The sequence below is a fragment of the Ctenocephalides felis genome, unplaced genomic scaffold (genome assembly GCF_003426905.1).
Source record: "Ctenocephalides felis isolate EL2017-DRISC unplaced genomic scaffold, ASM342690v1 CF-g0.4_SCAFFOLD_00845, whole genome shotgun sequence".
In the NCBI taxonomy this organism is placed as follows: domain Eukaryota; kingdom Metazoa; phylum Arthropoda; class Insecta; order Siphonaptera; family Pulicidae; genus Ctenocephalides; species Ctenocephalides felis.
This window is the reverse complement of record NW_020536999.1, coordinates 2953608-2972054: the sequence shown is the minus strand read 5'-3', so window position 1 is coordinate 2972054 and position 18447 is coordinate 2953608. Positions and strand designations below refer to the sequence as shown.

Genomic DNA, 18447 nt, shown 5'->3' with positions numbered 1-18447 from the left:
CAGAATTTTGGCTAGTTTGAGGGATTGAATTTACAAAATTGCTTGAGCAAGTCGTGACAGCAGTTGCAATGTTGATACTTGCTGCTGAAGGGCTATTTGATATTGGATTGCTGGTTGTTGTAGCAACATCATTGTTACTTGCAACAGACAATTCAGTGTTGGTTTCTAAAATTTTGCTGTTGCTTGTGGTCACATCATCAGTTGCTTGTGCAACTGGATCCTTCTCACCTTCCAGGCCATTTACACTAACAACTCTTGTATCATTTACCACTTGATCATTTATCCCTGTGTCATTTATTCCAATATCACTTACCACTGTATCATTTGCCCCTATATCATTTACCACTGTATCATTTTTATCCTTTCCCTCGTCCCCTGTCGATTTTTTTCCGGAGAAGTTGCCCGTGTTGCCGGATTTCTGGACAGCCTCGGTTGCCGGAGGACTTTCGCTCCCGTTGTTGTTGTTGCTGGTTGCAACTGTGGGTGTTCCAGCAACAATATCTAGAATGGTTGTTGTTGTTGTTGTTGCCAAAATTGCGGTGTTGACAGACGGCGGAGACCGCTGCAACGCACCGTTACAGACGCAAGGCTCCATCGCCTATTGTTTTATACATCTGTGGGGAGGAAAGGAAATAGATTATTTGAAAAAGTTGAATGAAACTAATTCAATATACATATTTAAAAAATAGACATTATATTGGACGATTTAAATTATATTAGACAACTAGTTGGAATTGGTATTTTGCCTTGAGGCAAGTTACATGAACTTCCCGATTTGCGTAAATAATCGACTTAATCCATGATAGATAAATTAATTTATGAGTAGTTAAAAGTATTCGAAGTGGATTTATTGAAAATCGAATACGTCAAGTCAACCCGGTCGGAGTGTTTTTTAAAAGCAAATTCTCAAAAATCAATAATTTTTATAATTGAGCCAGTTTTTGTAGGACTTTAATTGTTTATCATGTTAATGAACATGACCAAGTACTCTATCGTTATACCAAGTAAATCGTCTAATTTTAATTTTAACAAATGTCAAAACAACTACTCATTTTCTCAAACTTTGATAAATTTTTAAAATTAAATTATTTGTCGTAAGGCATTAATATTTCAGTAAGTTCTATAAGACCATGATATATCACCAAACAAAAGTTCCATGAAAATCGTAAGTTAATTACAAGAAAACGGCTCGGTAGATTTTCACCTAAAACTAATCAGTATCATTCCCAACTAATATCTTTCAATTGTGACAATTAAAAAAAATAGAAATTTGGAAAAAAGCTGCCTTCTTAAACTAAAAGTTTCTTCAAAAGCAAAATCTTCTTTGAATCATTCAAATCGGATGAATTGTTCTTTCAAAAACTACAATTTATTACATTTTTAGCTTCTTATTTCTGAAACGGCCGGACCTACCTTCGCAAAAAACTAATCAATTCTTCATTACATCAATACAATCAATCAATACAAGTGATTCAAAATGTTTTTTGAATCATTCATATTGGATGCTCCATTCTCACAAAATCCTAATTTTCATTTTTTGCACTCTTTGCTCCGTACCACCAAAATGGCTAGACCTGTCTTTGCCAAAAACTAATCAGCACGACTCTTTATTAATAAGAATCGAATTCTTTTTGAATCATTCGAATCGTTTGATCCGTGCTCCCAAAATTGTGGACAAAAAATATTATCCATGCAAACACACACACACACATAGGGGCCGTTCAAGTATTACGTAAGCACTATAGGGGGGCGGGGGGTTGTTGATTTGCTTATTTTGGGTTGACATGGGGGGCACGGGAGTCTGGATGATGATTACGTGATTACGTAACTATTTTTATTTTTTTACATTAATTGCAAAATGTTTACGTAAGCATGAGGGTAGGGGGTAAGAGCTTTGCTAACTTTTGCTAACAAGGGGGATTGGGGGTAGGGGGTAAAAAATTGTAATAAATCTGCTTACATAATACTTGAACTATTCCATATCAATTTTTTTAAGGCAGGCCAAAATGTTCAGAAACCCCTAAAACGTAAAGATTAGCAAAAATGTTCATTTTCGATTTTCGGCCCATTACTATAATTACCTTACGGGAAGTTAAAAAAACAATATTCATAAAAAAATTCTTACATATAAAAGAATGTAAAATTCAATGTAAAGATATAATAATATGTAACCCTTCTTTGTTTGTACCTTAGCCCAGAAACACACCTCGCTTTAACTAAAATCAATATCAGTAGAGTCTAAAAATACAAAAAAATGTAATTTAAACATTTTCGTCCTGCACCTGCATCTTGTTTACGTGTCCGACTCTGCTACAAGTGTCCTTTTGTATAAACATATAGATAAAACGAACGCATCAAACTAAATAAATAAATAAATAAATAACTGAAATACGAACTTGTCGTTGTCGTTGTCTTTTACAATGTACTATGTACTACTACTATGTACGACAAATACATAGAAGAATGAATTTCTATTTGTATATAATAGCTCTGTGCTCGCTCGTATAATTAATCTTGACCTATAAGCCAGATGTAGTACGACGACTACGACTACATACATGGAAAGTACTAACTAACTAATACAACGATAATAAAAGACATAGACGGAGAGCTGGCGGAATATTACTCATTACGATATTCAATCAAGTGGGAAAAACCATCAAGTTAGTATTTTTTTTTTATTTTTCATAGCAAGCTATACAAAGTATATTCAGCTACATATTGTTACAGTTATATATTGCTATCCTGCGATAGCACCTTCTTAGATGTCATATTATATTTTGTAGTAAATCATTGCAAATTCTTAGTATTCTTCTTCAAGTTAGTATATGATAGTTGCAGATAAAATTACAATCTGGTATATATTTTGTTAAATCATCTAACAGATTTCTATTACGACTAATGATGTTATAAGAACCGCCGTTAGACATTACTTCGTAGGGGGAGGATCTAGAATACTATGATTTTCTCTCTTAATTATACTTTCCTCGCTCTTCTTTATGAGTCCCTTATAAGTTTAAGCCCTTAGCCCATATAAGTTCAAGTTTAAATTATTTAATAATTATTTTTCCAAAAAGTTTTTTTCTTGCGCTTAAATTAACAAAATGTAACAGTACAATGACAATCCAAAAATGTATACTTTATATCTATAACTATTTTTTTAATAATTTATATAACCGTAGGGTAAGTTATTGTAATCGTCCAAAAATCAAAATTGAAAATTTTTACATTTCTTCACGTTTTGAAGGTTTCTGAAAATTTTGGCATACCTCAGAAAAAATGAATGTGTGTGTATGTATGGATACAATTTTTCTTCCACGCATGGATCAACCGATTTAAATGATTCAAAAAACATTTGATTCTAAATGATAGGGAGATGTGTTGATTACTTTTTGGCAAAGGTAGGTCTAGCCGTTACGGAGATACGGAGCAAAGAGTGCAGAAAATACAAATCGAGTTTTTGAGAGAAAGGAGCATTCGAATTGAATAATTCAAAAAACATTCAATTAGTAATGATTGGGAGAAGAGGTGATTAGTTTTTAGCAAAGGCTGGTCCAACCGTTACGGAGATACAGAGCTAAATGTGCAAAAAATAGCAGTTTTTGAGAGAACTAAGCATGCGATTTGTATGATATAAAAAAAACTTTCTGCTTGCGTTGATGAAACGATTGCTTTTTAGGAAAGATTTTTTTATTTCAATTTTTTTCTTTAATTTGGAAAAAAATTAATATAAAAAAAATTCGGATTTTAATCCTAATTCTAGCTAAAGGTCTAAACATCACTTATAATCTTCAAATAAATCATTTTAACTTTGCAATTTTTATAAATATTAGATAATGTCTTTCATTTTAAATCCGATTGATCAAGTTCTGTTTATTTACTTTTTATAAAATAAGAATAATGAAAGTTACATTATTTATAATAATTTATGTAAAAATATTTAATATTCCTCTAATATTTCATTAAGTTACGGGAAGTTCCGGCAATTTGCCTTAAGGCACGATGCCAAACACTACTAGTTTTATTACATTTTATGTGCATACTTATAACTGTTTTATTAATAATATGCCAAAATTATAATATAAATCGTACTTTATATACTTTTTATTAAGAACATTTAAAAAAAATTTGTGATTTTGTGAATACTTATTCCCATATTTATAAATATTTTTACTAAATTTTATAAAATTATAGTAAAACAGTATACATTTAGAATGTGAATTATTGAATAATTTCTTTACAATTCAGATTACCAGATTTATATTTATATTAGATTGTCAAATATCTCCCTTCCGCTTTTTAACTTCCCGTAGGGCAAGTTATAGTAATCGCAAAAAAATCAAAAATGAAAATTTTTATATATCTTTACGTTTCAGAGGTTTCTGAACATTTTGGCATACCTTAGAAAAAATGGATGTATGTGTGTGTGTGTGTGTATGTATGTGCGGATACAAATTTTCGTCGACGATTTCGGGAACACGAATCAACCGATTTGAATAATTTAAGAAACATTTGATTCGTATTGATAAGGAGACGTGCTGATTAGTTTTTGGCAAAGGTAGGTCTAGCCGTTCCGAAGATACGGGGCAAAAAGTGCCGAAAACGGTAACTCAGTTTTTAAGAGAACGGAGCGTCCGATTTGAATAATTCAAAAAAACATTTTATTTGTATTAACTAAATAAAGAACTGTTCAAAATTTTGGAAAGGTAGGTCCAACGACTTTGGAAATATGGAGGAAAAAGTAAAAAAATGAGCCATTTGGCGGTCAAAAATGATCATTAGACATATGCACATCAAATTATCAGATATTTTATAGAGATTTTAACAATAAGTATAATTTTGGTTCACCTTCCTATGGGTTCCGTACCAATGTTAACGCGTTAGACGGCGATGCGGCGCTGACGCGCTTTGATATTTCGTCTTTATGCAGTGAAAGCAGTACGATTGCTTTGAAAAAACCTTCAGAATTTCCAAAATTTGTCAAAATGAAGAAAACATTTTTCTTTCAAAAAAAATTTGTTTACAAAAAAAAAATTTTTTTTTTTAAAAAGTATTTTTTTGTCAAATTTATAGTTACTCAAAAATCTAGTTTTTTCGAAGTAAATTTCTTTCAAAAATGTTAATTGTTTTTAAAAAAAAATAATTTTTCGTACGGGAAGTTCCAGCAATTTGCCTTAAGGCACGATATCTTAATTGCCTTAAGACAGAATTCCACTTACAGCTAGTTTGCTCTTGGTTTATAATACAAAGGCAAGTTTATGTTTTCGCCAGAAAATCCTATTTGCTAATTTTATGTTTTCTCGACGAGAGATCAAACTTGGAAAAAGTATGTGCGTGTGTGATTGTACGTATCGGGAAGTTCAAGCAACTTACCATAAGGCAAATTTCACTTACAATTAGTCTTATTTTCTAGCATGCTTAATATACCGTGACTAAAATTTTGATCTGAAAAACAATGAAGTCGTCTTCTACTTATTGAAAATTGTTATTCTACAAACTTGCGTATGTTTTTGAATCATATAGAAAATATTCCGCTGGCTCTCCATCTGATATACATATATACACCACACACAAACACATATACACACACACACATATATATATATATATATATATATATATATATATATATAAATTTATATATATAAATATATGCATTTTGTTGAACTCGACTGATATAAGCATCGTGAGAGCAGCTGAGATAAGCGAATTGTAACACTTGCACAACTCTTTTATAGGCGACACACGCTAAAAGAATTCGACTTTTTTTATTCGAAATTTAATTATCCGATGAGAAATCAAAGTTTGAATTTAAAAAAAAAAAAAAAAAAAATTCTGTGGATGATACTTACATATAATGTCATTGAGTACTGCAGACGATGTCTTAGAACAGGATGGTCTGCTGCTCCAAATCGGAGAATTCTGGAACAAGATAAAAATTTCATTAGGAATCGCATAATATAATATAATATCTTATATATAGAAATGGAGCTCTCGATAAAATGATGCGCTAAAACTCGAAAACGGCTAAACCGAATTGGCCAGTCTTAGTCTTGAAAAATTCGTGCTAATCAGTAGGTGGTCGGAAAGGTAAGATATTATTTTAAAATCGCGTAAAAAATTTACATTTTTAATTTAAACATTTTTGTAGAAGCGAAATTTAAATGAAACAATGGACGGTGGCTAATACGTCAAAAGTCACACGTTTTTGACAGATGATGTTCAATTACGTTTAATAGGATGTTTTACGTGAATATTATTTAATTATTATTAAATTGTAGTAAGTAGTTTTGTTTGTAATTTTATTTATACACAAAAACGTTAGTAAACGGGCCGCTATTACTAGAAACTCAAAGTATCTACTTTTTTTAAATGTTAATATGAAAATGCACTTTTTGGCGCTGTAGCACCTTTTTTTGCAAATCATATTTTTCTCAAACACGGGGCTCTGAAAAATCTAATTTGTATAATTATATACTCTTTGCCATTTATAAAACATTTTCTAGGTTATATTATTTTTTATTTATGTTATTTCAATTCAGAACCTAAATTTGGTATGGATCAAAGGGACATTTTGTCGAATAGCATTTTCCCAGTTAACTATTTAAAATATTCCCAATCATTAATCGCAGTCGCAATCTGACTTTCGAACAGTGCACATCGAAATAATATTCAGGTAAATATATAGTTAAATTTGAATAAAGTGAAGTGAATAGAAAACAAGAACATAACACAGCGCATGTAAACAAACCCGTTTTTATAGTGAGCGAGCCCCGTTCGGAACGGGGACAATTCGAAAAATGGTGCAACGTTATAATACAATTTGGGTGCAATTTGAAGAAAACAAATTGCGACCCAATGCGAAAGAAATATATCTATGGATATTTAAGAGTTTAGAACATTTAGAAAACGAAATGATCGGTTATCAAACGACGCCGAAAGGCATATATATAAAATTCAATAAATTAGAGATTTGCCAGAATTTAATAGAAAACGGTATTGACAACAATAAGATCCCAATGGCAAATAACGAATATAATAATATAAAAATAAAATATGCAGATGACAAATTTACAAGAATTAGAGTATATAGAATTCCCTTTGAAACAAATAACGAGACAATTGGGTTGCATCTATCTAAATATGGTACTGTTAAAAACATTCAGAACGAATATGTGAGTAGCCCTAAAAGGAGTATAGATGATACGAATAAGAAATTTTTAACAGGAACAAGATTAGTGGACATGATTCTGGAAAAGCCCATTCCATCTTTTATTCACATTAATGGCGATAAAGCGTTAATTACATATTATAACCAGCCGAAAACATGTGCGTATTGTTTTGAAACAACGCACATAATCAGCCAATGTGAAAAAAGAAAAAACAGTGAAAATAAGAAAAAATTATACAGCGAAATAACAGGAAATAAAGATGGAGACGAAATATTATTACAAGACATAGAAATAGTACCAACAGTAAACCAAGAATCAGTACCAGTAGTTAACCCAGATATAGCAACAAACATAAATCAAAATAAAATAATAGAACAAAACGATGACGAGCCGATGAATATGGACATTATTGCAGAAAATATAAACACTGAAAATGATCCGAACTCCGCAATAATACTAGCAAGTATTATAAATGCGAATATTGATTCAGAAAAAACCAACAGAACAGAATGTAAAAAACATAAAACGATGATGGAAACACTAATGGACCAACACGAAAAAATTAGAAAAATAGTAGATAAAGTACCAATACCATCATTAAAAAATTCTAATGAATGTAACAAGGACAATAATTAGCCTTAATATTTGTGCTTCATATTCTGTTACCAAAATTAACATAATCAGGAAAATATTAAGAGACTTTGATGTAGACGTGGCGTGTCTACAAGAAGTACCGTCGAATTTAAAAATTTCATGTTTTGGTTATGATGTATTACATAATAATCAAAACATTGAAAGAGGTACGGCGATCATATACCGGAATACAATTGCTGTAGAAAATCCTGTATTATCAACTGATGGAAGAATAACATCAATCACTATTGACAAAAATAGAATTATTTGTATTTATGCTCCATCTGGAAGCAAAAATAGAAACATTCGAAATTTCTTCTTTGAAAATGATATACTGCCACATATAGTCGATAACAGTAGATTGATTTTAATAGGAGATTTCAATTGCGTGATAAATGCAAAAGACCAGCAAGGTAATTACACAAATTTCTGTAATGGTTTAAATAGATTAGTTCAACAACTAGATCTTAAAGATACATGGGAAAAGCAGTATGGAAATTTAGTGAAATTTACCTTCGTAAGACATTCTACAAAATCTAGGATAGACAGAGCATATGTATCTAAAAATATTGCGGATACAATTAAGAATACAGAAATAATTCCGGTAAGTGTTAGTGATCACCATATGCTTAAAATAAAATATATAACTGATTATAAATTACCAATTTATGGAAAAGGAATATGGAAATTGAATACAGAAACGTTGAAAAACTCGACAAATATTTTTCAAGAAATATACAATAAAAATAAAAATACATATAAATATAAAAATGACGTAATAAGTTGGTGGATTTATCAAATGAAGCCAACAATTAAAAGATTATTCAAATCGATGGCAATTGATGCAGCAAACATGAGAAGACAAACTATTAACAATATGCAAGAATTGTTAATAGATATGTCACAGAAAGAAAATAGCGGAGAAGATTTAACGGAACAAATTAGAGAATTAAAAACAAGGATCATATTAATGCAAAAAAAGTATTTAAATGGAACAATGATAAGAAGTAAAATTAAGACTATTGATGAATATGAAAATGCGTCGTTATTTAGTTACGCTAGAGATATCAAAAACAAAAACAGTTCGTATATAAAGGAGTTAAAAAATAATGAAGAAATATTTACAAAAACGAAAGACATTTTGGAACATGTTGAAAATTATTTTGAAGAAAGCTTTAAAATCCAAGATTCTTCAGAAAAACACCAAATAATGTTATTACAAAATATTACAAAATTTCTAACAACAACTGATGCAGAAGACCTCAATAAAGAGATAACAATCGATGAATTATGTGAGGTAATACAGAGTATGAGTAACAACAGGACACCAGGACCCGATGGAATACCATATGAATTTTATAAGTATCATATAGAAATCATAAAAAATGATTTTTTAAATATATTGAATAAAATTTTTCAAGATGTTAGAAATCAACGGCTATTCGAAGGGATAATCACCTTAATACCAAAAGGCAAAGAACATACTATAAAAAACTATAGGCCGATAACTCTTTTGAATTGTGATATAAAAATACTAAATAAAATTCTTGCTAACAGAATAAAGTTTAAAATTAGTAAAATATTAGGTAGTGAGCAAACATGTGGTATACCGAATAAAAATATCTCATATAATTTAGAAGGAATAAGATCTTCCATAGAGTGTTGTGATATAACGCAAAATGAAAACATGGGAATTATGAATATCGATTTCCAAAAAGCTTTTGATACGGTATCACATACATTTCTTTTCCAAATAATGAATAAAATGAATTTTCCATCAAAAGTTATTAATTTTGTTAAAAATTATTATAAGTTGTCGAAGTCAAAAGTCTTAATAAATGGATACACAACAAAAAATTTTCGAATTGAACAATCTATAAGACAAGGATGCCCATTATCAATGTTGCTATTTAGTATTGTTTTAGAACCGCTAATTAGGACTTTTCACAAAACATTAAATAGAACAAATCATATTTTTGCATATGCTGATGACGTGACTATAATTATGAGAAATATAAATGAACTGGAAATGATTAAACATATTTTAGAACACTATAAAAAAGCTTCAAATCTCACCATAAATGAATCCAAAACTAAAATTTTAGAAGTAGGAAATTGGAGAAGCAGGCAAATAAATACAAACATAGAAATAACTGATAGAATTAAGGTTTTAGGATTAACATTTCGAAGGAATTTGGAAGATACAACCATGGAAAACTGGAATAAAGTAAAAAATAGTGTCAGAAATATATTATATAACGGAAAAAGTAGATGCTTCAATCTGATTCAGAGAGTAAGATTTGTGAATATATATGCATTATCAAAATTGTGGTATATTGCGCAAATCTTAACTGCTCCAAAGATTATAATTAAAGAAATTCAGAATATAGTGAATGAATTTATATGGCAAAACCATTTATATAAAATTCAAAGAAAACAAATGGAAAAAAAGTATGAAGAAGGTGGATTAAACCTCATTAATGTAGAGAACAAAGCAGATGCACTTATCACCAGGAACTTTATAAAAATCATAAATGGAGAAAATTGCGAAAACAAAAATTTAATATTGAATTATATATTAAAAATAAACAATCAAGATCACATATTTCAAATTCCCACAGTATACAGAGAAATTATAAAGTTGGTGATAAAATATAATGATATAAATATCACAACAAAACATATTTATTCTGAATTGAATAAAATTATAATTATAAATCCAATTGAAGGGAAATACCCAGATCTGAATTGGAATATAATCTGGAAAAATATATCTAATAAATATATTCCATCTTTATGGCGATCCAAAACATATCTTGTATTAAATGAAAAAATTGCAACAAAAGACCGCTTATTAAGACATAAGATAACAACTGATAACAAATGCAATTTTTGCCAAAAAAATGATTCAATTCAACATAAAATACAAGAATGTGGAATGGCTGCAACAATTTGGAAATGGACCACGGAAAAAATCAAAACAACTTGTGGTATAGACTTACAAAAAATGGACATTAAAAATATTTTTGAAATCAAACTAAAAAATAGTGAAAAGCAAAGAGCTTTACTGTGGTTTGTTTCTGCCACAGTATGGTATAATTTGGAGAAAAATAAATCACTATACGATTTTCTGAACGAAATTAGAAGAAAAAGGATGACTAGGAAGGAGTTTGGCAGTAATAAATATATATTTTGTTTTTAAATAAATTAAAATTTTGCTTTAAGCAATTCAGATTATGTTGATTATAGTTTTAAGATTACAATGTATTGAAATAATTGTATTATTGATTGATTAATAAAAAAAAAATTCATAGAAAAAAAAAAAAAAAAAAAAAAAAAAAAAAAAAAAAAAAGTTATAATTTCCCAGAATTTATCGAAGAATAGATAGTAATATATAAAGGTCCGGGGTTAAAAAGGTCCACCACTGATGTGTCAAAAACCAGTGAAGTTAAGCATTGTTTAACAACAATATTTGAAAGTAGAGGGAAAAAGATGTATAACCAGCTATAACCTTGATTCTTATGACTTTGTTATCGGAAGATAAACGGTAATCTTTGAAAATCTATAATAAAAGTATTTTTTTCCGTTGGTAGTTTTTCAGCATTAGTTAAAAGTGTAATTATTTTGTAAAATACCTTTAAAATTAAAATAAGACACTAAACCTGTTTGCCACCTGGCTGTTCCAAGTTACCCCGCCTATAGAGTAAAAAGGTCTATATAACAAATTTCTATATAACAAATTTTTGAAAGACAGCAAAAAAGCACATTTCCATAATGATGAAGTAGCTGACAGTTTTACTAAACGTAGTCTGATAATTGTTCGTTTGAAATGTATGATTTGTTGTGATATAATTGGTTTGACTTTTATAATATAATAAAATTTTGTATAAGCTTAAAATTAGTAATATTATACTCAATATAATTATACACAAAATCCCGAATCCAAAAAAGAATCTGAAAAACTTGAAACGTAATCAATAAGACGAAATACCAAAAAAGACTTGGATTGGATTATACCATGTTTTCTATAGAAAGTGTATAAAACTTCCAGTTTGATTGTATTGGCAAATATAGACAAATTTACAGAGCGTTCATCGAACTGTATTCATTTTTTTATAGTTAATTTTTAAAATGTTTGCTCATTTAAACTTTGAAACCGTAACAATAAACAATATTTTTAGGACCACAGTCAAAATAATGACACATAAGATTAAAATTTACGTTTTGCTGCCAAATATAAAGTATCCTAAGGAAAATCAATAGCACTTAGATTTTACCTTATGAATGTGTAACTTATTACCATCAAATTGAGTTCAAACAAATAAAACTCGATTTTCACTTGATCAAAAATACATCATCTTGTTTAATATCCAAAAATAAAGCAGTAATAAAAATATTTTAACACAATTCAGTACAAAATCCTAAAAATCTAATTGGTTTCCGCCTCATCGTCGCCATCATCTGCGTCATCATCAAACTCTTCACCATCACCATCATCATCATCATCACCATCATCATCATCATCATTATCATCATCATCATCGTCATCACCGATTTCTTGATGGATTCTGTCACCATACACTCTAGACACCACATTCAGACAATCCATGTACCTAATCACACGACATCGGGTAATACTATTAGAAATAATAGATAACGGATAAGGGGACAAAGTCTGTCATTAATTTTTTTTGTCAATCAAAACTCTATTAAAGTTTTATAATACAAAATTGTTAAGGTTTATAAAAAACAAAAAAATTAAACCTAAATACAAGAATATCTCATTCAATAAAAATGTTGATGATATGAGCCTATGTTAGTATAAATTGATCAATTGATTGAGCTGAGTGATCGAAACAAAATTTTCGTGTTTTAAGTATTTTTTCGCTAAAAAGTTTGTATAGGGGTATATAAAACAGTTAATACAAAATTTTAGTAAATTTTATCTAATTTCTGCTAAGCTAAATAAAAAAGAGTACACGGAACAAAATTTCAGTGTTATTTTCAACAATCTAAAAAAATGTCCCGAATCCCCATATATTGTTCAAAACGTTAAAGACGAGTTCACTCTAAATTTATTTTTTTACCAAAAAATTTGTATAAGGGTATATAAAATAGTTTATACAAAATTTTAGTAAATTTTATCTAGTTTCTGGTAAACAAGCTAAATAAAAAAGAGTGCATGGAATAAAATTTCAAAATTATTTGAAATTTTTTTAAAAAAGTGTCTCGAATCGATATATTGTTCAATACGTTCCAGAGTAATTAACAATAGATTTTTTCACAAAAAATTTCGTATAGGGGTATATAAAACATTTTATACAGAATTTTAGTAAATTTTATCTTGTTTCTGGTAAGCTAAACAAACAAGAGTGTCCCGAACAAAATTTTAATGACATTTAAACAAATTGTGTCCCGAATCCCTATTGCTCAATACCTTAAGGACGAGTTCACTCTAGTTTTATTTGTTTACCAAAAAATTTTTATAGGGGTACATAAAACAATTTATACAAAATTTTAGTAAATTTTATCTAGTTTTTTGTAAGTTAAATAAAAAAGAGTGCACGGAACAAAATTTTAGTGTCATTTTAAAAAATCTAAAAAATGTCCCGAATCCCCATATATTGTTCAAAACATTAATTACGAGTTTACACTAGTTTCATTTTTTCACAAAAATTTTCGTATAGGGGTATATAAAACAGTTTAAACAGAATTTTAGTAAATTTTATCTAGTTTCTGCTAAGCTAAATAAAAAAGAGTGTACGGAATAAAATTTCAATGTTATTTAAAAAAACGTAAAAAATTGACAATCCATATGTTTCACAATGCATTAAGAATTGAATTCGATATATCATTTTTTAGCAAAAAAATAGAAAATTCGAGGCATTTTTTTGGTTTTGTCAAATAACTCAAAAGTTTCATATGGAACCACCCCTTTTCATTTAGATAGGGTAAAACTAGATAAAATTTACTACATTTTCCTGAGAACACTTTTATACAGTCCGATATAAAAGTTTTGAATAAAACGACTTTGAATTCGATATTTCATTCTTTAGCAATAAATAGAAAATTCTAAACAAAATAGGGGTTTGTAATGAGAGGGTGAAAATCTCGGATTGTACGTATTTTTTTAACTATAAAAATTCCTCATAATATGAAATAAATTAAAGAAATTCGTCTAGAAACTTGAAAAAGGTGTTACCTTAATATATTTTTTTTACTATAAGCTCGGAAAAACCTAAATCGAATTTCAGTGAAAAACATTCATTGCCCGAAAGCGAGATCAAAAATTATTCGATGAAAAAAATTGATATTACGAATTTGGGGTTTGTGGTAGAAGGGTAAAAATTTAAGGCTGTATGTGTATTTTAATTAAGCGTTATAAAAAATTAATTAAGTTTCTGCTAAGCTAAATAAAAAAGAGTGCCCCGAACAAAATTTCAATGGTATTTAAACAAACGTAAAAAATTGACCCCAATCCGTATATATTTTTTATATATAAATATAAATATAAATATATATTTTATATATATATTTCACAATACATTAAGAACGAATTCAAGCTAGTCCAATTTTTTGGATTTTGATATATTTGGTTTTTTTAGTAAAAATGTTTGAAAATAAAAGTCTATTAAAAATATCATTTAACAGCAAAATAAATTCATTTATGTATTTAAAAAAAAAATATTTTTACGCGACTAAGAGTTGGAGAATTGGCCCATAAAACTTATATTATTATTTTTTTTTTTTTATTTCCAAATAAATTACAATCTGTCTCCAAGAGACATTCAGTAATTAGATTGTTGGTAGTAAAAATGGATGCTTAAAAGGATACCAAGTAGCAAACCTTTTAGTTATGATATGTAACAATTATGGCAAAATATTTATAAATATAGATACTAAAACCTATTGTAAGTCTAAATATACATAAATAATATATGACTATAAATACATATACATATAAATAATTCCTACATAAACTAACTTTACTTATTCTGTTAATTCAAATAGTGATTGTCTTTTTAATCTGTGGTTATATGTGGTATTGTACAGTTCGTTTAGTAAGACGTTGGGGTGACTGCTTATTTTTGTTTTATAGTTTTGTGCTAATATTATTGTTAAAATGAAATATTTCTCTCCATTCACCTATCCATGCACATAGCCACACATCTCTGTTCGCCCTGGCTCAGGTTGTCCCTCGGAGGGCTGGCGACACACGCAGAAAAACACTTTTTCGACATTTTTTCGATCAATTCGCGAGTTTCCTCTCTCGATCTCTCCTCCTTAAGTGTCTCCAAATCGACATCATGGTCGTGAAACGAACCCGGTTTGTCGACTAGATGCACAAACATACACACAGACATACATAAAAAATTATTAGAAATTAGAATTATTGAAGTTAAACTTCTAGTTAGATTATTTCCACTGTCTATTTATACCTTGCAAAATAGCATCGCCTCCCGACATGATCGACGAACTGTCGGACATCAGCAATGTCGACAACGGTGGCGGTTCGCTTCGGACAGCACTAGCGGACGAGTCGCTGTCCATTTTTAATATTCGCAAACTATGATAAGGATATTAATTGGAATTGTTTTTGCTCAAAATATTCAATTAATTATTATTGTATACTAGCTGACCCGGCAAACGTTATTTTGCTAAATAAGGTATATTCTAAACAATTTCTGGAGAATCAAAAAAATTAGTAATAATACTACTGAGCTTATAGAAAATTTTCAAATTTCTGCTAAGAGAGATAGAAAATGAATTAAGAATTTCTTTTTTGACCTGCTTTTTGAAAAGTTTCAAGTAACATTCGACTCAATTTAACAGGGTCATAAGAATCAAGGTTATAGCTGGTTATACATCTTTTTCCCTCTACTTTCAAATATTGTTAAACAATGCTTAGCTTTACTGATTTTTCACACATCGGTGGTGAAACTTTTTACCCCGGACCTTCATAGATTACTATCTATTCTTCTATAAATTCTGGGAAATTATAACTGGGAAAATGTTATTCGACAAAATGTCCCTTTGATCGATACAAAATTTAGATTCTGAATTGAAATAACATAAATAAAAAATAATATAACCTATAAAATGTTTTATAAATACCAATGAGTATATAATTATACAAATGAGATCTTTCAGAGCACCGTGTTTGAGGAAAATATAACAAAAAGTGCATTTTCATATTAACTTTTCAAAAAAGTTGATATTTTGAGTTTCTAATAACACTTGCGGCCCGTTTACTAACGCTTTTGTATATAAATAAAACTACAAACAAAACTACTTGCTACAATTTGATCATAATTAAATAATATTCACGTAAAACATCCTATTAAACGTAATTGAACATCATCTGTCAAAAACATTTGACATTTGACGTATTAGCCACCGTCCATTGTTTTATTCAAATTACGCTTCTACAAAAATGTTCAAATTAAAAATGTGAAGTTTGTACGCGATTTTGTAATAATATCTCACCTTTCCGACAACCTGCTGATTAGCACGAATTTTTCAAGACTAAGACTAGCCAAATCGGTTTAGCCGTTTTCGAGGTTTAGCGGATTTTATCGAGCTCCATTTTTTCACAAATTTAAGTTCAGTACAAAGCAAACTTAATTTGGAGTTGACAAAAAAATGATACTTTCCTATTGTGGTAAGTGTAAAATTGAACTGATTATTTATAACACTTGGTAAAAATGTCCCGCCACTAATAACCTCCAAAGCAAATAAAGTATGGCTTTTTTAAAGATACTATTTTAAAGTACAGGGCAAAAAGTGGTTACAGCCTTTGCCATAACCATGAATCTAACGAAATCGCAATCACGAGATAAACAATCATAATGACAATTTCTTAAAGCAAATATTCTTGTCTTTGATAGGTTTCTTGGTGTTGAGCACTGTTGTTTAGTTTACGATACCTGAATTAAATTTTTAAGTATACGTTATTTAATTATTTTGTAACATGTATTTTTAATGTAAAGTTAGATTCAACGGTTTTTTTATATAACCTGGTTGATAATAGCGAATAAAAAATTAAAATAAATTACAATTAAATTGTAAATTTGTAATTGTAAGGCAATTTTACAAAAGACAAATTAAATTATTAGTTTTCCCACTGATGATGAATTCTTCTGACTAATTTGAATTTGAAAAATGTGTCCTTAATTTCAAACAAAAGTTGTATTTACCATACAGGTAACCCCTGCATAACACGGTACTTCTATAACACAAATTCGCTCTAACACGGTTTAAGAATTGAGACCATCCCCCTCATAGCACGGTACTTTCGGGTTCGCATAACACGGTTTAAAAATTGAGCAAAAATTTAATAAAATAAGAAATATAGTAAAACCTATGAAAAGTAATCTTTTAATCTAAAATTAGTAAAATCGCCGCACAATAGCTCAATAAATGTGATGAAACTAGTGCAAAAGATGACTGATTTGATATATATATTATTAGAGCGCGTACGATCTATGGTAAAAAATATTCTAGGATTATCCGAACAATATATTAAATAATTCTTGAGCAGTTCTTTAAATAAAATGAGCATAAAAGTTTAATAAAGATTACTTTGCACGTGTTAAATATATAAATATCATTTTAGTAAAAGCAAATATAAATTTTTGCAAAAAATAATGCACGGATCTGTATGTAGTATAAGAAAACTGCTCAGAGGATGAGGATATCTTGCAAAAAAAAGGATCTTATTGGATAGCACTTACTTGTTAATTATGACGAAAAAAATCATATAATTCAAGTAATGTATATTACTTCTTTAAAAAAATGAATAAATGTAACAATATTGATTATATAATTATGATATGTAGCATGTTTTTTTGAATTCTTGAACATGCCGCCACCTTTGTTTTTGTACTAGTTCTTTGTCCCTTATAACACGCTAGTTTTCTGGAACGTAACTACCGCGTTGTACGGGGATTACCTGTATTTGTAATAATTGTATTTGAAGAAACAATGAGTCTAGATTATGATAAATTAAAGAGAAATACCTATCAATATCTACATTAGGATTATAATTTTTAAATTTGTTGTTCTTTACTATGAAACTGCTCCGCATTGATCTAACAATGCAGCAATTTCTACATAAAACCAATTAAAGATTAAAAACAGTAAATCTTTTAGCCTCCTGTGTGTCCCTTTTATCCCTCCAAGAAAAATTGCAATAAAATGTTAACAATGTTATTTCCTTGGACCTTTGTGCCCCTCCTTGCCCAATATAAAAATTATTTCTTCATACAATTTTCTTACCTAGTTACGAATGAGCAAAAACTGGTTTCCTCTCGAACTTAATTTCTTCAGTATAAAATTAATTTTTGTGCTTCGAGCTATTTTTTTCTAGAATCCTGTGTCACCCCAACGCCAAAAGATCTGTCTCAAGTCTGGCCATTCTGCAAAAAAAAAAAAATTAAAATAAATTAACAACCCTTGTTATTATTATATAAACAACCAATTAGACCAATTACACAAGTCGTCGTAGTAAAACTAAAATTTTAAAATTTATTTATGTTTAAATTATATCTTGATTTTATGAATTTGTATTGTTTTTTATGTTATATAAAATTTGTTTGATGTTGTAAATTTGAAAAATGAAAATGACGTTTGGTTGGCATT

The 18447-nt window shown here is 29.0% G+C and overlaps 1 long non-coding RNA gene across 1 annotated transcript; it reads right to left on the bottom strand.

Moving 5' to 3' along the window:
- Positions 1 to 285: 285 nt before the first annotated feature.
- LOC113373229 lies at positions 286 to 18206 on the bottom strand. The gene is made up of 3 exons (XR_003366900.1): positions 18085 to 18206; positions 5853 to 5922; positions 286 to 614 (listed from the first exon to the last, which is right to left on the bottom strand). It is a non-coding gene; the product is annotated as an uncharacterized LOC113373229 (long non-coding RNA).
- Between the last annotated feature and the right edge of the window lie 241 nt (positions 18207 to 18447).